General features: G+C 44.8%; 1 pseudogene; it reads right to left on the minus strand.

Annotated features, from left to right (window-relative positions):
* Positions 1-863: 863 nt before the first annotated feature.
* Positions 864-22,746, minus strand: part of LOC128563440 (mitotic checkpoint serine/threonine-protein kinase BUB1 beta-like) — a 165,820-nt pseudogene continuing 143,937 nt past the window's right edge.

Below are 22,746 nucleotides of genomic sequence, written 5' to 3' on the forward strand. Positions count from 1 at the left end.
AAAGTTGGGGTCCAGTCAAAAGGCTGCAGCACTAAAGGACTAGAAGGTGCATAAGTTTCCTTAAGGCCTCGGTTCCCCACACCTGCCGGGAGTTTCTCCACTGAATTATCACTGCTGAATATCACAATTACAATTTTTGCATATTTGGTAGTCAGGGCCATTGAGATCACTCAGTCTGGTTAGTGTTACGCTGATGTCAGCTTGGCAACATATTGAATGTGACTCTGACATGAAGACCCGGTGTGTGTGTATGTGTGTTTGCGTGTGTGTGCTTATGTGTGTGAGGGCATGTGTTTCTGAGTATGTGTTTGCCGGTCTGTGTGTGCATAAGTGGATGTGTGTAAGCATGTTTGTGTATGTGTGTGTGAGCGTGAGCGTGCTTGTGTCTGTGTGAGTGCATGTATCCGAGTATGCGTGTGCACTCACATCTGTGTGTGTATGTGCATACGTATGAGCACACATGTGTACCTGTGTGTATGTGCAGTTGTACTGAATCAGCAGCAGGAAAAGGGGTCAGAGGGTCCTCTGTCTCGGGGGAACCTGGGTTTCCACACCTCTAAAGAGGCAGGATGGCCTTGGTGTCACCACCCTGCCCAGATTTCCCCAGCAGCAAAGGAGTGACTGTGGGCAGGTCCTTCCTGTCCATAAACTCCCATCTCCTCGTCTTTGAGAGAAGGGCCACTGTTCCTAAGTCAAGGAGAAGTATGAGATGGAAGTCACAAGCCCCAGGGGAGCTGGACACTGAAGGAGGGCAAAGCCACAGTGCCACGAGGGGCAGGTGGCAGCAGGTCCCAGGGAGGAAGAGCCCCTAATACAGCGTGTGCTGGGTGGTGTGTAAGGTGCAGGATGGACAGGGGCTTGGCTCAGGGCTGCTCTGAAGGGGGCTGTGGGGCCACAGGAGCCTCTGTCTGCCAGACAGCAACAGGGGTGTCACTGGGCCGCTTCTGCTGGTCATGAGATGTGGCCCACCTGCGACGCATGGAGTTTGAGGCAACCTGCAGGGCATACCTGCCTTCTGAGCCCCAGGCAGGAGCTGCCCAGGGTCAGGAAGGGCCATATCTTTGTCTCCATGTCCTTGATCTCTGTGACCAGGAAGAGCAGTCCTGAGACCGAGGGAAGTATTCCCTGAGTCAGCGGGAAGGGAGTGGCACTCAGTCTGTACATGGCTGCAGTGTCTGGCCCCTCGGAGTGAGAAGTGAGAGTTCTATTGTCCCTGAACAACTGCAAGAAAAAGTACAGGGTGACTGTGGTTTCCAGCCCTCCATAAGGGACCTGAAGGAAGAGAAAGAGATGGGACCTCAGTCCCGAGTCCAGATTCCAGGATTGCCTCCTCCTGCTGCTGGCACTCGGGTGACACCCCTGACTACCTTGAGTATCCACTTTTCTGGTTGTTGGTGGCCTCAGACTCCCTAGGGCCTTTGGACAAACCCTAGCACAGCAGACTTCCATCACCTGAAGTGGGAGAGTTTTCTCCTGCAGGAGAAAGAAGTCCAAGGACTGTCTGCCCTGGACAATGACACTCGACATCCAGGCCACAGCCACGCCCTCCTGTCCTCCCAACCGGGCTTGCTGACTGTCCCCTCCGTTCTGTTAATTGAATTGACCAGTCATTTAATTTCAGTTCCGTTTACTGGCTTTCTATAGTGGCAGCTGGGACCAAAGGTCAGAACAAAGGACTCCAGCTCCAACCAGAAATTCAGGGTGGCCATCACTTAGGAATCCAAGGACAGTGTGAGGGGGACGAGGTAGGTGGCGGGCGCCAGTGCCCACGTTACACCTGCTACACTCCCTGGATACTGCAGCCTTCACTGAGCAGAAAGATGCAGGGCCTTTGGCATCTAAAGAGGGCCAGTAGTTCATAGGCAGATTTCTGTAGTTTGTATAACAATTTTACTATGTATCTAGATTATATAAAGTACTGTCTTAGACATACAAATAAATGTAATATAAGAAATATCCCTGTGTTTATGTGTGCAAACATGACATGTTTATGTATTCATATATGTGTATTTTGACATTCAGAGATGTACATACATATTTGCCTGTTATGCTCAGCAAACAATGCCGACCTGTAAATGCCAGGTTCAGCATCTGCACGTGTAAGTGCAATATGTCACAGTAGAGTCTCACATCTCTTTCTCTCTCCTCTTTTTTTTCTCGTCTCTCTCTCTCTCATCCTCCCACCTTCTCTCTCTCCCCTTAAGATACAATTGAAAGAACACCAGATATGGAATCAAAAGATCCAAGTTATAAACACGGTCTTCTTTTATCTGTTTGACCTTCAGGCAAGTTACTCAAACTCCTAGTTTCAGTTTCCCTTCTTGTAACAATCATCCTTTCCTGGTAGGAGTTTTGTGAAGATTAAAGACAAGGAAAGTAAAGGGTCTGGAGGGCCTGATGCAGAGCGGGAGGGGGAGTCCTCCATTATTAAGTATTTATTGAGTCCCACCTGTGAGCCTGCCAAGCCCTGGTCTGGCCCCTGGATGAAGGGATAGGAGCCTTGGCCATGGAGGATCTCCTGCTCTGTGGCAGCAACTGCTGTGACCGTGGGTGCTCCAGGGCCTCAGTGGGGCCCAGGTCAGGTGCAGGGCTTGGGGTCCCAGAGGGCGGCACTGATAATGGGGGTGGCAGGAAGGGCTTCTTGGAGGAAGCAGGGAATGTCATTCATCATGGAGAATGGGTATAGACAGTTCAAAGAGCAAGGTGGCAGGAGAGAGACCAGCTAGAAATGGAAGCTGAGAGCAGGCCCGCGTGTGGGCATGTGAGGGTGGCCAGAAATTGGGGTACATGAGGATATTTATTGCAGTAAGTATTTCGAGCCATTGTCTTATAAACTAGAAAAAAGATTCCAGTCTCCAGACCTAGATTTTCTCCCAAATTTCTGTGTTTCTTTGAAACGAAGAAACCAATGAAAAAATATTCTAGCTGCTGCGGGTCTTCCTGCTCCTTAAAATGATGAGATTGAGTAGACCCAGCTTCAAGGCCCCATTTAGTTCTACGGGCCGTGTAACAAATTCAATGACAATGCCCTTTAAATGTCAGCTCGTCAGCATTTCCTCAGTCATGATTATAATGGTTCTCTCCCCATCTTGCTCAATAATGAGAAAAAAACAGGACATTAAATCTTACTTCAAATGTCCAAGATAAACCGGTTTGGGAGTATGAGTCAGCAGCACACATAAATCCGAAGCGCTGACGTCCGTGATGACTTCATCGGGCACAAAACTCCTAGCAACGCGGCATCCACCTCAGGGACTCTTCCGATGATTACGGGGGCACACAGGTGAGCAGACACAGGCCCTGTCATTCAAGGGCACACCTTTGGGAAGAGAGGTAGGAGGAAGCAGATCAGTAAGACGTAGAACGTGAAGAAACTGGTTACAAGAACCATCTGATGCCGTCCCAGGCTGGGAATACAGATGACACTTCATTGAGAGCCCAGCTGAGCCTAGAGGTGACAAGGCTGGGGTAGCGGCTGGTGGAAGGACACGGCAGACACGGGGGGCAGTGCAAGGGGCTACAGACACAGCAAGAACGCTGTTAATTTGGTGTTTCCTGGGTCACAAAGCAGCAGGACAGGACAGCAGGGAGAAACGCTTCCAGGTGCACTAAGTCTCCACCGAGTGCGCTGCAGAGACCCTCTGACAGTTGAGGGTAGGGGCTTGCAAAGACAGAAGCCGGGCATCAGGGCCAAGGGCGAACCCTCTGAAGCAGTCCAAGCTGTGGTTCTGGGCAGTGCTCCTGAAGGCTGAGGCCAGGGCAGCAAGTCACAGAGAGCGCCCAGAGGCGCAGAATTCCTGGGCCAAGACTGATGGAAGGCAGCAACTCCAGGAGATCCCAAAAGCTGACATCTGAGTAGAGAGAAAAAGAAAGAAAGAGCTGCAATCAAAATATAGCAGCCAGGCTGTAAAGCCTAAAAAGATTTCTCGGGTTTTTTTCTTGTTTTCAGTGTCCAGAGCCCAAGGAAATATCTTCTTATCTCTTTTGAAATAATTGAAGCCAATTGTGTGCAAAATTTAAACAGAAGAGCATAAACGCCCATTTATATACAGGCTAGGTCCACTCAGTGCTCTCTCCTCTCCTCCTAGCAGCCTGTCGTGAAGAATATGTCATTAACTGGAGGGAAACATCATTTAGTTCCATCTCCACTATTCATTTTCAGACAATGTTAAACATTGTGCCAAAAATTATAAAACGTATGAAAAGTAAGAAACTTGACCCCTGGTCAAGAAAGGAAACGATAGAAACAGATCTGAGATTGCCCAGAGATTGGGCTTTTAAAACTATAAAACAGATACTGTAAGATAAATACAAAAACATGTCGAAGGTGAAAATTACAACATGAGTAAACAGATGAAAAAAGCTGGGGAGAGACAGAAACTACGAGAAAAATTCAGTAGATACTAGAAATGAAAAATACGAAATCAGAAAGAAAATTCATCTGAACAGCGTCACAGCAACATAACAGAGGAAAGGAAACGTGAACTTGAACGCAGGTGAATCACATGTATCAAGTGCAACATGCAGAGCAAAAGTAAGAGCGCGTAGCTGAGAATTTTTAGAATGGCTGAAAACTATCAAACCACAAAAGAAAGATGACTCTGAGCGGAATTAGTACACAGAAACACATACCTAGGTACGTCATAGCCAAAATGCAGGAGAAAAACTAGAAAGACCAAATCTACAAATAAGCCAGAGGAAGTAACCACCTGCTTCCTTTTACATCTCTTACATTTCATATAGGGAAACGGCGACATGATATGATACATTCTATAAGATACAGACATAAGTGATTGTGCTTGACAGTGAAACTTTTATATGAGAACTCATCAGCACAATTAAGCCAATTTCACAAAGTCAATACGGGAGTTAAAGCAGATTTGCATGAAAGAAGGCAGGAAAAGTACAAAAGAAGATTAAAAAACCATGGGATAAAGGGAAGACAAATTTCAGGATAGTAAATTTTGACCCAAACGTATCAATACTTACCCTAAATGTAAATGTAGGTCAGAGACAAGACAAGTATTGTCCGACTAGATTTAAAGAGAGCAATACCTTCCTACATCCTGTTTGTGATACACGCACTTCAAATACAGAGACGCTGCCGTGTGAAAGGAGTGGGAAGAGCTACATCGTGAAAACCGCAAGCCGCAGAAAACTTACTGAGGTTGGATAAAATATTAGTCGAAGAAAAGAAGATAAAGACGTCCTAATGACAAACGTTTTGATTTATCAATAATACGTAACAATTCAACATAGGGATGCATTTAAGACTAGAACTTCTTACTATATGAAATAAACTAACAGAACTAAAGGGAAGAATAGATAAATTCATAATTGCAACTGGAAGCTTTAATACCACTGTCTGAGTAATTGATTAAAAGGTAGACAGGAATCAGTAAAGACATAGAATATTGAAGCAACATTTCCCCAGAGTTTTATAACTCAGCCCTGCTAACTTTGTCGATGGGATAGCTCACTGATGGTGGAGGTGGGTGGGGGAGAGGAGAGGGGGTGGTTTCTCTGTATTGGGGGATGTTAGAAGCATCCCTGGCCTCTCCCCGGGAGATGACCATAGCACCGTTGTCCCAGCATGATAGCCAGAAGTGTTTCCAGACATTGCAAAAGGTCCTGGGGGTGAGAGGGAGAATGGGAGACGAAGGGCAAATCTTCCCCATCTGAGAATCGTTGCTGTAGAGCACAGGCCCCAGGGTAAGGCCAGTCTTGGTAGTTTTGGAAAGTGTTGAACAGGTATGAATTAATAGTACATTCTCTGAACAGAGCAGAATTCAGTTAGATGGCAATAACAGAAAAATTAAGATATCTAGAAAATCCCCAAATATCTGTAAATTAAGATACATCAATAAATATTTTGTGGGGTGAGAGAAAAAAAGAAAAAGAAAGAAGAATAAAAGAAAAAAAGTTTACACTCACTACCAAGGAAAATACAGCAAGAGAAACGTCACGGGAGGCAGATAAAGTGATGAGGAGGGGAGGATTTTCTCCTCCAATCCAAGTATTAGGGAGAAACTATGAAGTGGATAACCTCAACGTCCCTGATAAGAAGTTCAAAAACTCAGAGCAAAGTGAATATTAAGTAACTAGCAGACAATGAAGCAGAAATCAGTGAGTTGGGGAAAGGACAGAGCTGAAAGTGGGCCCCTGAGGTCCGGGGCATGGTGGGTGGTGTCCGGGCTGGACCCCAGGTCTGCCCAGGCTGCAGCTTCTGAAGCTTCACCCACCCCCGATGGAGCAGCCTGGAGGAGACCAGACGTGCATCACAGGGATGTGGCCAGAAGGGACTGCGCCAGCCTGCGATGTCTCATCCCTCAGTCAGGTCGCTCACTCTGGGGCTCTGACAGGGAAACATTGTGTTTCCTGAGGCAGAACATTGACCTCCCTGTACTTTAATCTCTTCCTCTGTACACCAGGGACACAGCAGCGCCTGACCCACATGGCTGCTGTGCAGGTGAGGCCGTGCCATGCAGCAGGAACGGTCGGTGTGGGCGATGAGCCACTGCTGTCAGGGCCCTGCTGCCCCCTCGGCCCTCCTCCCCTTCCTCACCGTGGCTCCGACACACTCTGTCTGCCCCTGACCCAGTCCCTCCCACTGTCCCTCCAGCTGTCAGGGTGAGTCTGGGGCTACTTGTCTGAGGTTGAGCAGCACAATTAGGACACGTGAAAACCCACAAACAGATAGCAAAGAGCCCTGGCCCCTGGGGCCACCCGAGACCCACTGGGCCTCAGGGAGCTGAGCAGGGCCAGCCAGAACTGTTACTTCCAGGCCACACAGAGCCGTCGTCACCCTCCAGGTGAAGGAGCTAGCCTGTCCTCTCTCTCTCTCTCTCTCCCTGTCTCTGTGTCTCTCTCCCTCTCGGTCTGCCTGTCTCTCTCCTTTCTCCCCCTCTCTCTGCATGTCACTCTCCCTCTCTCTCTCTCTCTCTCTCTAATAAGGTTAAATAACATAACCTCAGCCAGACCCTGCCGAAGGCACAGTGGTTAGGTGAGGAACCCCAAGGGGCCTGCTTGACAGCCCTGTGTCAGGTTCATTCCAAAGAAAGACAGAACTGGCAGCCTATAGGTTAAACTTGACCTCTAAGATTATCACTAATATTGTTATGATTATTATCTCCCTCACGGTCTATTAAAAATCTGAATCAATTACCATCCTTTAAGGATCTTGCAGTTTCACATGGCAGTGCACATACCCACTTCTCGTAAAGAAGCCTTCTCTGAGGCCCACCCCGGGCACAGCGGCCTGGACCTGAGGAGCTCTCCCTCCCAAGTCAGTGCATGTCAGGGGTTGGTGCCACCCCTGTTGTCCCCCGGTCCTTACACTGGCGTTTCTGTGGTGGTCTCTCCTTCACTTTAAACCCATGCCTGGCCCGTTTGTATAACATGTGTGTGAATAGCCTCCGCTTTGGGACAGCCCCAATTTATTGGACTAGGGAGGCTCTGGGAGGGCAAGTGGTGGGGACTTGCTGAGTCATTGTCCCAGCTGGACCATGTGCAGTCACACAGGCCAGACAGTGCTGTCTGTGTGGTACCACTGGTAGTTCCTTCCCCTGCCTCTGGGAACCGCTCTGGCTAAAGCAGTCCTCTCCTTCCTCAATTCCAAACCACCTGCCGTCCCAGCTGTTCATGCGGTAATGTGTTGCATTTTGATAAATATTTATTGATGCCTAATATACAGCTGAGGCTGTGTCAGGGCCCTAGAGGGACCCTGCTGTCCCACTGGCTGACCGAGTGTAATGGGAAGAGCAGGGCCTTGGAGCCAGCTGGACCTGACTGCAACCTGACTTTGGGACCCGGGCAAGTTACCCAGCAGTTCTGAGCCCTAGTTTTCTTGTGTGTATGAGGGCTGCGATTCCTTCCCTGTGTGGCTGTCATAAGGGAAGTGTGGTGATGGCCACAGGCCACTTGTCCCCAGACCTGTGCCCTCCCACTCACACCCTCAAGGGCATGGCAGGGCTCTGACTCCCAGAGGGGCTCACAGGAAGACTGGGGGGAGGGGAGAAGCTGGGTGTCCCCTCCTTCTCTTGCTGGGGCAGCATCCCAGCCACGCCTGCCTCTCTTGCATAGTCCCAGCTGGGTGGCATCTGCCTTGGTTTTAGCTGCTGCCAGGAAACCCTGGTCTCCAGGTTCTGTTAACACCTCCCATTTCTCCCAGAGCCAGGGTGGCAGTACCCTCCTGCATTACCACCCATTCACAAACTCCCCAATATGTTTAACCCTAACCCCACCACCTCTGAGTGTCACCTCATTTGGAAATAGGGCCCTTGTGGATATAATTAGTAACAGTGAGGTTAAACTGGAGGGCAGCCCCCGATAATAGTGACTGATGTTCTTATGAAAGGGGGACATTTGGAGACATGCTCGTGAGAGTACACTGTGTGAAGACAGGGCAGAGACGGGAGTGATGCTTCCACAAGCCAAGGAATGCTGAGCATTGCCAGCAATCCCTGGCAGCCAGGGAGAGGCACAGACTCTGTCACAGTAGATCAGCTGACACCATGGTCCCAGACTGCTACTGTGAGACCGCACCTGTGTGTTGATTACTCTGTGTGTTTGCAGGAGTTTGTCACAGCAGCTGCCACAAAGCGCGTGCCTACTTTAAACCCCTTAGATTTGAATTACGCAGACTGGTTTCTGTCTTTTGATTGAATCTCACTTGCAGATGTAGCTGGAATGTGCTACATGATTTCTTTGCTTGGAATGTTTTCTTCGGCTCCTGCCCCTTGCCTTCTGTGGTCCTTGACCTCCACTCTTTGCCCCAGACTTTCTGGTTGTGATTTAGTCAAACCAGCTCACAGCGTGTGAACATACACAAGTATTGAATGTTCCCGGCCATGAAACGTGGACTGCAGCAGCACCTCCTGGGGAGGTTCACTATGGTTAGCAGAACAGAGCAAGTCAAGGGCTTAGCACGGTAGCCTCTGTTGGTGGGAGCCACACAACCTGAGATGCTTCAGCTGTGAGTGGATGAGCAGCTCACAGTCGGGGCTGGGAGAGCAGCAGAGCCACGCAGGCCCCAGAAGAGCAGAGAAGGACCTGCCAGGTGTCAGCTACTCTCCCCACTGTGTTCATCACAATTCCTTTTCTCCTAATATCCTGCTACCCCCCCCCCCAAAACACCACACACACACCCATGGAGGCACCTGCAGGCCATTGTCTAAGTGTGTTGTGATTGACGAAGTTGACACTCTTCCAGCAAAGTTTGGAAGTAACTTCCAGAGAGTGGCCAAGGTCTGGCTTAGTGGGAACACAGAGCTGCTCACGTCTGCTCGCTCCCTGTAGCCTCCTGGCCGAGCTGCCTATCCTCCTGCCATCCTGGGCCTCTGGGGCTATTTGGACCCCTCAGCAGGAGCAGTGGCTGGTTACACTAGTCCGCCTCCTGCATTTAGATGGCAGGACTTACACTGACCTCTCTCCAAGGAACAGTCCTTCAGAGGGACAGCCCTGCCTCCGGTGCCTGGGGCAGCAGCTGCCCCGTGCTCTGCAACCTGAGTGACATTCACTTGCTGTGGGTTTGGAACAAGTCGAGGCACCTGTTCTTCTCTGTGCCCTCCAGGTGGTCTCCCAGGTCCCTGTCAGCTCCAACATTCACGAGTCTCAGATTTGATTTGCACCCCCAACCCAGCCCTATTTAAGTGTCAGTGGGACCCTTCTTGGTCACAGTGTGGCTCCTTTTCATATCTCCACTTAGCCCATTTTTGCAGTTCTCTATAATCGTCCGTTTCTGCTTCTGCCTTGGCCAACCCCAGAGGGCAGAAGATGATCTGTGGTCATGGCTCCTGAAGCTAGCAGGCTGGCTGAGTCCTGGGACTGCAGATGTCAGAGAATGTTATACCATGGGGTCAGGGCTGAGCTGTCAACAGCCTGGGAGGACAGGGCAGGGGACAATTCCTAGTAATGATGGCAAGAGGAGCTTCTCCAGAAGGAAGCAGTTATGTGGACAAATGGCCAGGGAAGAGCTTGCTGGTGAACTTTGCCCCCAACCCCAGGACTCAGCTTTGATGGATGGGCGGCCAGAATCAAGGTGACTTTCTTGAGTTGCTTATACACTGAGCGTTTGGGCTTCCTTCATTCCCATACATTCACTGCGGGACTCTTCTTATGGTGAATTCTAGATAAGGCTTCCTGCAGGAGGTAAAATTTGAATTGGTCTCTGGAGGGTGAGGAGGGAGGGAACTGGCCTGCTCCTACAAAATGGGCACAATGTAAGGGTATATGGCAAACTTCCTCCCCCTGGGTGTGGTACACAACTACAACAGGGACCTTACCTAACAAAATTATAATCTAATCATTTGTACACTCATATTAATCTGAAATTAAAACACACACACACACAGCTTGAGGCTGGCACAGGGCCATGCTCCAGGACCAGGGCTGCCTGCATAAGCCCCCAGTCGCCCATTGCAGTCCACTCCATATCTTTGCAAACTATGCCAACACCACCCAAGCCAATACGGCGCAACAGAGCTCGTTACGATAACCATGTCCCCTCACCCCTGCATGGTTTTGTTCATGGCAGCATCAGTGCTAGAAGGATGGAGAAAATGTTCAGGGTCAAGGACCAAGAAGGCTCTTGGGCCACTTGGCTTTATCTGGCCCTCCACTTGGCTGAGCACGGCCTATCACCTTACCTGTCTGCTCTCTGGGAGATGGGACAGCTCTACCAGCGGCCCCTGCATCACACACATCTCAGTAAAGATCCCAAGGGTAACTGACCCAAAACATCACAGGAGTTTGAAGTTGTGAGGTTATACCAGCGATGTTCACACCTTGCATTTCTGCAGAATTGAGGTATCATTGACCTATTATACAAAAAGGTATACATTTTTTATCTTGATGAGTTTGAAGACAAGAATACACTACACAACTTTCTCCATAACAATGTCATAAACATAGACTTCACCTTTAAATTTTCCTCCCTCATTCTCTCATTTGTGTTGTTGTTGTGATAAGAAGATTTAACGCGAGATCTATGCTCTTCACAGACTTTTAAGTAGATAACACAAAACTGTTAGAGTGCTGGGGTCCCTTTGCTGTACAGCAGACCTCTAGGACTTATGGGCTGTGCTTACCTGAAACTTGTGCCCCTTGAACCGCATGTGCTCCATTCACCCTCCCTTCAGCCCCTGGTAACCACCACTCTCCTCTCTGCCTCTGTGAGTCTGACTGTTTCAGATTCCTTATATAAGTGGGATCATGTGTTCTTCTGTGTCTGGCTCATTTTAGTTTGTATGATGTCCTTCAAGTTCAATCATGCTGTAGAAAATTGCAGGGTATTTTAAAGGCTGAATGATATTCCATTTTATGCATATACCACATTTTGTTTATCCACTTTATTTATAGAAAGGTGATCCCAAATCTTGGCTAGTTTGAATAATGTTGCAGTGAACATGGGAATGCAGATGTCTCCTTGAGATCCTTACTTCAATTCCTATGAATATACCATTCTGTCCATTGTTTTTTCGATTTGTCGATTGCTTTCTTCACTGGGCAGAAGGTTTGAGTTTCATACACTCCCATTTATCCATCTTTGTTTTGGTTGCCTGTGCTTTTGGTGTCATATCCAAAAAATCATTTTCCCCATCTCGTGGTATCAATGGCTCTGGGTAGCCACTTCTTCTAAGTGTGGGCAAGACTTGTGACTGTCTTCTAACTAGAAAAATGTGGTGAGGGTGATGAGATAGGTTAGGTAAGAGCATAATTCCCATTTTGCAAGGACACTCTGTCCCTCCTGCAGGCTTGGAACGAGCAGGCTACCATGTTGTGAGCTGCCTATGGAGAGAACCACATGGTAAGGAACTGAGGTGACAGGGATGCTATAACACTTTGCTGCAAACTCAGTTACTTAGCACAAATTTATTATTATGCAGTTCTGGAAGTCAGAAGTCTCATGTGGGTCTCACAAGATTAAAATCAAGCTGTTGGTAAGCTGTGTTCTTCAGGGATGCCGCAGGGGTCCCTGGGGTCCTTATCTTTCTCAGCCTTGAGCGGCTGCCTGCACAGCTTTACTCAAGACCCCTTCCTGCAACTTCAACGCCAACAACAGTCTGACTGTATTTCTGTTGTCATCACATTTCTCTCGGACTGACTATAGCCAAGAGAGGTTTTCTACTTTTAGAATTCACATGTTCAGATTATACCCACCTCGCAAATTCTGGATAGTCCCCTCATTTCAGGATTTTGAACATTATTCACATCTGCAAAGTATCTTTTTTCAGATGAAGTAACAGGTTCTGGGGATTAGGGCATAGTCATCTTGGGAGACTATTATTCTGCCTTCTGTCGTAACCTCCACCTGGTAACGAGGAAGACACCGAGGCCCTCCAGCTGGCAACTCACATGGAAACAGATACTGCCAACAGCCACAGAACTCAGAACAGTCCCTTCCTCATCAAGTTTCAACTGAGATCGCAGCCCTGACTCCTGCCTTGACTGAGGCTAAGCTATGCCTGGACTCCTGACCCACAGGAACGGAGATGGTAAACGTGTTGTTGGCAGCAGCTAAGATTGTGGGGATGATGCTGTCATCCAAGGTCAGCATCAGCTGACTAGGACATGGTACAGAGGTCTGTCGGGCTTTGTTCTTGTCTAACGCATGTGCGTCACCCTCCTTTCAACTTGTATGTGTACACTCACAGAACACACACACACACTGTCTAGTTTTTACGTGAAACACGTGGTTACATGCCTCTGTACCACAGAAACTAAAGAAGTGCATCCAAATGAGAAGAAAAGGCTGTTTATTTGGGCTCGCTGTTACAAAGAAGTCAACTACCAGCACTTGCATTTGGCAGACAGAGGAGTGGCAAGCTTTATAATGGAAAAATGGAAGGTTTCAAATGGACACTGTTTGAAGGCTGGCAGCAAGCAAAGTGGAGGTGGGCTCCCCACAAGCAGAGCACCCAATGTGGTTGCTTGGGAGTGGGTATTCGCCTGTTTCCAGTTGGCCGTGAATTGAAAGCTGAGGAGGATAGGAAGGCATCAGTATTGATCAATGCCTGGCCATTTCAGGCTGCTCCAGGGGCTCCGGTCTGGCTCCTGGGATGGTTGCTCTGCAGATAATGGGATGGCCTCCTAGATGGGCTGCTGCAGGTTGTGGGTCAGAGCTCTGTTTCTGTGCATGGTTCAACTGTTGTCTGCCTGCACATTCGGTCTGTCAACTCTTTTGCAAGTCCTATTCTCTCTACCCAGAGTGCCCTTCCCAGCACTTTATCAAGCTGGCAAACTTGTATTCAACCTTAAAAACTCTGTCCATGTGTAACTTCTATGAAGCCTGCCAGTCACTCATCCCTTCTCTAATCTCTTTGGCAGTATGTTCACTCAGCTTCGAATGTGTGATACTATATTTTTTTTGCAGATGTTTATCTCCCTAACTCAATTGTGAGCTTCTCTGAGTTTCTGGGGTCTAGACCAGGTTAGGGTAGCTAGGAATTCAGCAAATGTTTTTGAATGGAAGTAAGGTAGTCAGGGATAGCAACAAACTGAATATTCTCACATTCTACATCCAACCCAATGGGGTTTCATTTCAATGACAAACTGAAGCCAGGGTGTCTCGTAATCTTGGAATGAGAGGGTGTTGAGACCATCTTGACCTACTGCTAGGAAAGTGAAGAGAATGACAGGGAGCTTTGCCTCTGTCTCCCACAGAGGGAGGACTCCATGTAAGAATACAAAGGCAGGCCCCAGACCTGGACTCTTGCTGACACTCCAAGCATCCTGGAGCCCTGGGTGTAAGGCCATTAGAGTCAGGGAGTACTTGTCCGGGGCCTTTATCACAGTAAGCAGAACAAATGCTACCGCACTGAAGCTGTCGTTTTTGTGCAAGAATGCACTGATGAATAATGGGAAATTACTCATCTCCTAGCAACTATTATGATTCAAACTTTCTGGGGAATTAACAGCATAATCCAGGAAGGCAGGGGAAGGAAGGAAGTTGGCACTGCAGAATTCTGTCAGCCTCCCACTTTCTGTCCACATCTTATCAGCTTCATATCATGAAAACACAATTATAAATATGCAAAGTGGTATGTTGAAGTCTGTTGCCACGTGAGAAGCTCAAGAGAAAATATCAGCCCATAGTTACTGCTATTTCTTGGACTTTCTTAGTCATTAACCCAGATAAATGGGCAAGTTGAGGACTTTTCATTTTGTTTTGTTTTTCCTACATTAATTCAAATCCCTGAATGGTTAATTAAAAACAATGGCATCCTCTCTGCTGTGATGGAAGGATCCCATTTCAACAATCCATCATACTAATTAGCAAGAGGAGAAGGGATTTGTCTATTTCCAAATTGTTTATTCTAAAATGAGTAGAATTCAAAAATAGGTCAAGAAAAATTCAACATGCAAAATTTTGTTTGGAAAATTATGCTTCATGAATTTTGGTAGGTGACTTGGGGTGATTTAGATTTAGACATCTTGAAATATTATTGTTGCTGCAATGTAATAATTACTAACTTAAGAATAATTATATTCACAACAGTAATGGTACTAACAATCATAATAACCCTAATAGCAGATAGTATTTTGAAATGCTTATTTCACTAAGTATGCTTAAACAACACTAGTTCTTTGTCATGAGAGGATACCCAGGAAAAGTAATGTCTTAGAGAATAAAAGTCTTCTCACAGAAGCCCCAAGGACACACCTACAAAGTCCTCCCTGTAGTGACTCAGCTTTCAGGAACTGTAGAAACTTAACTTCCTGGGACCTGGAAACTAACACTTGCTTCCACTTCTGTAAAAGCTCATGCTTCTGTAAAAGCCTGAGCCAGCTTCTCCAGCTCAATTCAAACTGACCAATGAGAAGGGTACCAGTGGACAAAGAGCTCTTGATTGGAGATAAAAGGTAAAAGACAGAGTCAGTTGGGGAGTGTGGCCATTTGGGAACTTTAGTCTGCTGTGGCTCCACTGGCTAAAATAAAGCTCTTTCTCTGTATCTTGGTGTTTGGGTGATTCTCTCTGCCAGGCCCTCAGCTTTCATCAACAATTATAGGAAAAATGTTTCCCTGGGTCAGGAATGTATTTGAAAACTCAATATTCTAGTATTGGAGAATTAAAATGTTCACTAGAAAAATCACTTTTTTCTAGTTTTCTATTTTTAGGAGTCTTGAAGTTAAAAAATGATTTATATTCAGAACTGTTGAAACATATTCAATAATGAAATAGCTTCTATGTGGAATATGTATTAGCATTACAGTAACTGATATTTTAATTTTTTTTTTTTTTTTTGTAGAGACAGAGTCTCACTGTACCGCCCTCAGTAGAGTGCTGTGGTGTCACACGGCTCACAGCAACCTCTAACTCTTGGGCTTACGCGATTCTCTTGCCTCAGCCTCCCGAGCAGCTGGGACTATAGGCGCCCGCCACAACACCTGGCTATTTTTCTGTTGCAGTTTGGCTGGGGCTGGGTTTGAACCCGCCACCCTCGGCATATGGGGCTGGCGCCCTACTCACTGAGCCACAGGTGCCGCCCTGATATTTTAATTATTAAAAACAACTATTACGGGCGGCGCCTGTGGCTCAGTCGGTAAGGTGGCGGGTTCAAACCTGGCCCCGGCCAAACTGCAACCAAAAAATAGCCGGGCGTTGTGGCGGGCGCCTGTAGTCCCAGCTACTCTGGAGGCTGAGGCAAGAGAATTGCTTAAGCCCAGGAGTTGGAGGTTGCTGTGAGCTGGGTGAGGCCACGGCACTCTACCGAGGGCCATAAAGTGAGACTCTGTCTCTACAAAAAAAAAATAAATAAATAAAAACAACCATTACATAGTTATCCCATTACAGGTAAGAAAATGAGATTCAGGAGGAAAGGTGGTTTGTCTAAAGTCAACAAGTCAATTCCAGCCCTTAAATTTTATGATTTTTTTTTTTTTTTTTTTTTTGGCCGGGGCTGGGTTTGAACCCGCCACCTCCGGCATATGGGACCGGCGCCCTACTCCTTGAGCCACAGGCGCCGCCCAGCCCTTAAATTTTAGCTTACATCTGCCTGGCTCCAAAGTCCATGCTCCCTTGATGAATGCACATGGACTTTGGTCTGTGTAGGTATTTGACCATTCAAGGTGTGAACTAAAATAAAATCTTAAGGCTCCACCGACCAGCAACTGATCCACTGAAGCCCCCCATAGCCAAGAGGATCCCTAAAACTGAGTTGCTGGCTATGCGAGAGGAGATCAGACAGGCCTCATCATGCCCCTCCCCTTCTTAGAGACGTCCTTTGTGACTTACTAACAGCCCCAAGGCTATGCAAGACCTTTCTGCAGGTCAGCAACATACATAACAAACCACTTGAGCCTCCAGTACTTTGTTTCTAATTAACAGACCCTTTATCGTAAGCATTCTTTTTCACTGACTCCTGGTCTTTCAGACAAAGCCTAGCTCATTCAGCCAATTGTCAATTAAAGAATCTATAAACCCACCTATAACTTACAAGCTCCCACTTCCAGATGTCCCACATTTTGGGGCCAAACCAATGTATGTTTAACACATATTGATTTATGACCTCACCTGTGATCCCTGTCTCCCTGAATGTATAAAACCAAACTCTCACCCCATCACCTCAAGTGCACATACTCAAAGCTTATTGAGTGCAGTTTGGGGTTATGGTCCTCAAATTTGGCTCACAATAAACCACTTTAAATTATTTTACAGAGTATGGCTTCTTTTCCATCAACAAAAGGTGAATCCCCATCTTTGCTCTTTTGAGAAGTTCCTTTGAACATTTGCGAAACAGAGGATCTACAACTGGACAGCAGACCTTGATTCAAGCCTTCCTTCCAGGCACAGTGGAACTTGGATCCTTTGCTGGTACTGAACAGGGAAGACAAACACCTTTCCTTAGCACTTCTGGTGTCCAGCTCTGAGCTGGATCTGGGACACAGGGATACACAAGACTTAAATTTATCACAAATATGTTCACCAAGGCATGGCTAGACTATTCACTTTTTATAACGTTGGCTTTGATGAATAGAAATTCATAGCTTTTTTTTTGTTTGTTTGTTTGTTTTTTGTTTTTTTTTTTTGTAGAGACAGAGTCTAACTGTATCGCTCTTGGGTAGAGTGCCGTGGCGTCACACGGCTCACAGCAACCTCCTGCTTTTGGGCTTACACGATTCTCTTGTCTCAGCCTCCCGAGCAGCTGGGACTACAGGCGCCCGCCACAACGCCCGGCTATTTTTTTGTTGCAGTTCGGCCGGGGCTGGGTTTGAACCCGCCACCCTTGGCATATGGGGCCGGCGCCCTACTCACTGAGCCACAGGCGCCGCCAGAAATTTATAGTTTTAATCAGGTCTAATTCATTTTGTTTTCTCCTGTGATGACTTCTGTGTATCCTATTTTAGAACTATTTGCATAAATGATGATATCTTACTCTTTCAATCTAAAGCTTATTTTCACTTTCAGACTTAGGTTTATGGTTTTTGTTAAGTTAAAAATATTTGTATGTTGTGAGAGAGGGTGGAAAGTTCATTTTTCTCCACAGATACCCTGGATTTTTTTTTTTTTTTGAAGGGAACAAAATTAATTGAAAAGACTGTTTCCCAGTAAAATTCTGTCACTGCAAATCAAGTGATTGTCTATGTAAGGGTCTATTTCATGACTATTTTAACCTACTGTTCTGTTTGCCTGACTTGTTCAGTATACACTGACTGAATTCTGGCAGCTGCAAACTAAGTCTTGAAACCTGAGAATCCTAGAACTTCTTTTTAAATATTGCCTCGGCTAGTACGTATTGACAACATTCCATGCCACTTTTGATTTCATTTATCAGTATCAACATTCTTCACACTAATATAAAAAGAATGATATTCTGGGATTTTGATTAGAATTGTATTAAGTCTATAAACAAGTTATAGGAGAGTCAAAATATTAATATTACCCTGTTTCCCCTAAAATAAGACATCCTCTGAAAATAAGACTACTTACAGGAAAGACAAGACGTCCCCTGAAAATAAGACCTAGCACATCTTTGGGAGCACACCTTAAAATAAGACACTATCTTATTTTCAGGGAAACAGGGTAAGTATCTCAATCCATGAACATAGACTATCTGTTGAGATATTCTTTAATTTTTCCCAGCAGTGTTTTCTGTTGTTCTATGTAGAATTCTTACATATCTTTTCTTAGATTTAGTCTTAGATAGTTGATATTTTTTGTTTTTTTTTACACATGTTTTCATGGAGTTATTCCTATGTTCTTGATAGCATTCTTATGTACCTGTAAATAGTAAGGTTCTCAAGTTGATTTGTCTCTTCTTGGGTGCTAGAATATATAAACATAATTGTTTTCATGTAAACCCTGACTCTGGCATCTTTGCTAAATTGACTTATTAATTCTAGCTTCAGATTAGGTGATTTCTACACCATAACTGTGCCATTTATGAAGAGAGATCCATTTATTCCTTTTTTAAAATTCTTATAATTTTTTATTTCTTTTTTTGTGCATGATTGCACTGGCTAGGGTCTCCAATACAAAATTGATTAAAGATGAAGATGGTACATACCATTTTTTTGTTCTTTTCCTCAGAGGGAAAGCATTAAATACTTAACCATTAAATATAAGGTTAGCAAAAAGGGTTTTAGTTGATGTATCAGATTAAGGAAGTTCTATTTAACTCAAATTTGCTGGTACTTATTTTATACTTGCTGAGAGAATATATTATAGTCTGTAGCTGTGATAGTAGATTTTTCTATCTCTCCTTTTAATTCTAATTTTTTGCTCTATATATTTGAAGCTGTATATCTAATCAGATACACACAAATTCATTATTATTATTATAGATATAATATGTCTATTCTGATGAATTTGCCCTTTTGCCATCACAATATATTTCTCCATTTTTTGTAATACTTTGTTCTTTTAAAATCTACTTTGTCTGATATTTATTTATCTGATCTAATTTATCTGTGGGGGATAGTAAAAGCGTAATTATTTTTGTGAATTCTTTCATTTTCAACCTATATATGTCTTTGTGTGTTGCATGCAGAGAGCATATAGTTAGATTTTTTTATGTTCAACTTGAAAAATTTTATTTTTATTTGGAGTGTTCAATCTATATGCATTTGGTGTCACTTCCAATATAGTTGATTTTAAATCTACCCTATTGCTGCTTATTTTTATGTGTCTCATAAGTTCTCCCATCTATTTTTCCTCCCTTTAGTCCTTTAGGGAGGAGTGTTTTATTTTAATAAAATAAATAACAATTTAAAATTCATGATTTATGACACAGAACATTTCAATCATCCTCAAAAGATTCCTCAAAACCTCTTTGCTGACTATCCTTCCATCCCTGCACTCATTACCACCCATCACAGGCAGTCGCTGATACACCTTCTGACACCACAGTTTACATTTTCTAGAATGAAAACTATTTATATATAAATGGAACCACATAGTGGGTGTTCTTTTGTGTCTAGCTTTAGTTATTCGGCATAGTAAAGGCAAAATTCTTCTGTGTTTTTTATTCCCCATTAGTAGTTTATTCAGTTTTTTTTTTTTTTTTTTTTTTTTTGTAGAGACAGAGTTTCACTTTATTGCCCTTGGTAGAGTGCTGTGGCATCACACAGCTCACAGCAACCTCCAACTCCTGGGCTTAGGCGATTCTCCTGCCTCAGCCTCCCGAGTAGCTGGGACTACAGGCGCCCGCCACAACGCCCGGCTATTTTTTGGTTGCAGTTTGGCCGGGGCTGGGTTTGAACCCGCCACCCTCGGCATATGGGCCCGGTGCCCTACTCACTGAGCCACAGGCGCTGCCAGTTTATTCAGTTTTATAGCTGAAAAGTATCCCATTGTTGGATACCCTGTATGCTGTAGATGGATACCCATCTACTTGGGTTGTTTTCACTTTGGGGCTACTATAAATACAATTGCAATGAACATTCACGTACAAATCTTGTACAGATATACGTTTTCATTTATCTTGGGTAAATGCCTGGCATTCAAGCTGGGTCCAAAGACTTTTTTTCAACAGTATTTGATCTTCAGAAATTTTGTTCACCTGTCAGGTATCAGTAGATGCTACTCCCAGGTTATTCAGTGCAACTCCCCATGTGTGATGGTGTGTGAGTTATGCAGGGCTAAGGACAACTTCAGGGCAGACTTTTAGGGTCTTGTCTTCAATCTCAGCTGTTTTACCATCTCCTGACTCTGGATCCACTCCCTCTACCAGTGAGATTGCATTTTCCAACTTGGACTTCGCCTTCCTACACCACAGCATGCAGATGGTTTCCAGGGAGAAAGCACAGGCGAGTGAGAAGCTCTGTGCTCTTGGGCTCAACTATTTGCAAGTAGTCATTTCTATATTTTATCCAAATTTTAGAGTTTGGCCTGAGTTGACAATCAGCCTCACTTCCTTTTCTGTGTACTAATTATTACCTCATCTACCTTGAAAGGTTTTCAGTAGCAATAACATAAATGTTTTCAACTATCTAATGCAACACTTGGGGCATAAAAGGTGTTCAATAGATAATCCCTTTAAGGTCTCTTACCCTCCACTTAAAAGATTAAAATATGTATGCGTGTGTGTATTTTTAATAGAGGCTATCAATCCTATATTTCTTTTTATAGCATTAAGAAGAATAACATATTTAATTCAAGTGTTGAGAATGAGCAAAATCTCAACAAGCAAAAGAAAGCATAATGTGCAGAACATAATTGTTTAATACCTAAATGCAACTGGTGTCTCTTTTGAGCACCTTGTCTGAGGATGTTGCCTCAAATATCATTGTATAAATAGCAGTTGGGACTAATGGCATGAAACAACTACAATTTAAGCTTCCATTAGACATTAAGAGAGGCCATTCGGAAGAACAAAAATTATAAAATAGACAGTAATTTACAAAATGGGCAGTAATTTGTCAAATGATTTGAAAGTGTTCCCAAAATGTCTGAATGAATTAATGTAGTTTCAAAAGTTTTCCAAAGGATTTTCTTTCTTCTTAGCCCACAAGAAAGATTCGGTAAAGGAGCCACAGAAAAATAAAAGAGCTACTTTTTTGTTTATTTGTTTTTAAACTTTATTCAAATTAATATGCAGGTACACTATTTAGGTTACAATGTTCTCACTTCCAGGGTAAAGTTCCATTTGTAGAAGAGCCCCTCACCCAGGGGGTGTGTCGGACACCCTCACAATGTGCACATTGGGTGAGATCCCACTTCCTGCTCTCCCTCCTTCTGCTGCCGTGCATCCTCCCCCCGACCTGCCTCCCTCTACCCCCAAACTGGACTATAAGATTATTGGGACTTTACCTACCAAATGCAATCAGTGTAACCTGGCTTATTGTACCCTCAATGAATCCCCAACGATTAAAAAAAAAGATTGTTTTATTGTTCTTAAGAACATGTAATTATTTATATATTGATTTCATCTTAGTATGGAGGACACTGAATATTTATTTTTCCATTCTTGTGATACTTTACTAAGAAGGATATATTTTAACTCCATCCAGGTAAATGTAAAAGGTGTAAAGCCTCCATCTTTTTTAATGGCTGAACACTATTCCATGGTATGCAAAGACCACAGTTTGTTTATCCATTCATGGGTTGATGGGCACTTAGGTTGCTTCCACGACTTGGAATTGAGCCACCATAAACATTCTAGTGCCAATGATTTTTGTTAAAAGAGCTACTTTTTAGTCATGCATTTGTTCATGAATTCAGCAGTTAATACGCACTGCTGCATACTGGACACTCTACTAGAGCATAGAGATACAAAGGTAAATAACAAGGACCACGAGGCCCACTGCGGCCACACGGATTCAAACCACCTTGCCCGTGGAGCTCTTGGAGTTCTATGGTTATTCTTCATGGGACAGGAAGGCACAGAGCCAGTGGGCACACCAGGTTTCATGCCCACCTCCCTCAGGACAGCTCTACTTTTGCCTTTTTAAACTTTGTTTTTGAAGAAATAGTTTCAGTGACTGTACCCATGAAATGAACACTCAGTTTGAGATACAGGAAATTACCTACATTTTAAAATCCTTTTTCATGTTTCCTCCTGGCCATTCCACTCCCGAAGTAACCACTCTTCTGAGTTCTACCCCTGTAGATGAGTTTTCTTAACTGCCTATCAATGGACCTATCCAATCTGTAGGGGATTTCTTGTGGCTCCTTTCACTCAACATTATGTCTGTAAGATTCATTTACATTTTTGTGTAATTGTTCCAGTTACAATGGCCGTATAACAAGTCACCCCAAAGTTCAGTAGCATGCACTAACTGTTGAACTTACAGACCGAGGACTTCAGATGGTATCATGCAGAAGGTCTGTGAGTGAGCAGATTCTACACTCAGCTGTCTGGAGGGTGAGTCTGGCACCCTCAAAAATACATTGTCACCTCAACCCTCAGGCTGTGGCTCCTACATGTGGGGTCTCCATGTGTTGGGCTTCCCTATGATGCAGAGCTAGGGCTGCAAAGTTTGGTGCACGGAGAGAGTGAGAGAGCAGAGCAGAACCCATGTCTCCTTCTCCGACCTAACCTCCTGGTTGGAATTCACACAATTATCCTTATAAAGATGGGTACAAAAGTTTACCCAGTTTCAAGGGAAGGAAACAAAAACACAAAATTTACCTCTCAATGGAGAAGTATCAACATCTCATGGTGAGGAAGATATGTGGTATAGAGTATATTGATATTTTGTTGTGCCAATAATGGAAAATGCCATGGTAGTATTAGGTCATAACTTTTTTGTGGCATTCCATTAAATGAATATACTACAATTGAATTATCATTTCTGTTGCTGAT

The sequence above is a fragment of the Nycticebus coucang genome, chromosome 13, assembly GCF_027406575.1.
Source record: "Nycticebus coucang isolate mNycCou1 chromosome 13, mNycCou1.pri, whole genome shotgun sequence".
NCBI classification, from domain to species: Eukaryota; Metazoa; Chordata; class Mammalia; order Primates; family Lorisidae; genus Nycticebus; species Nycticebus coucang.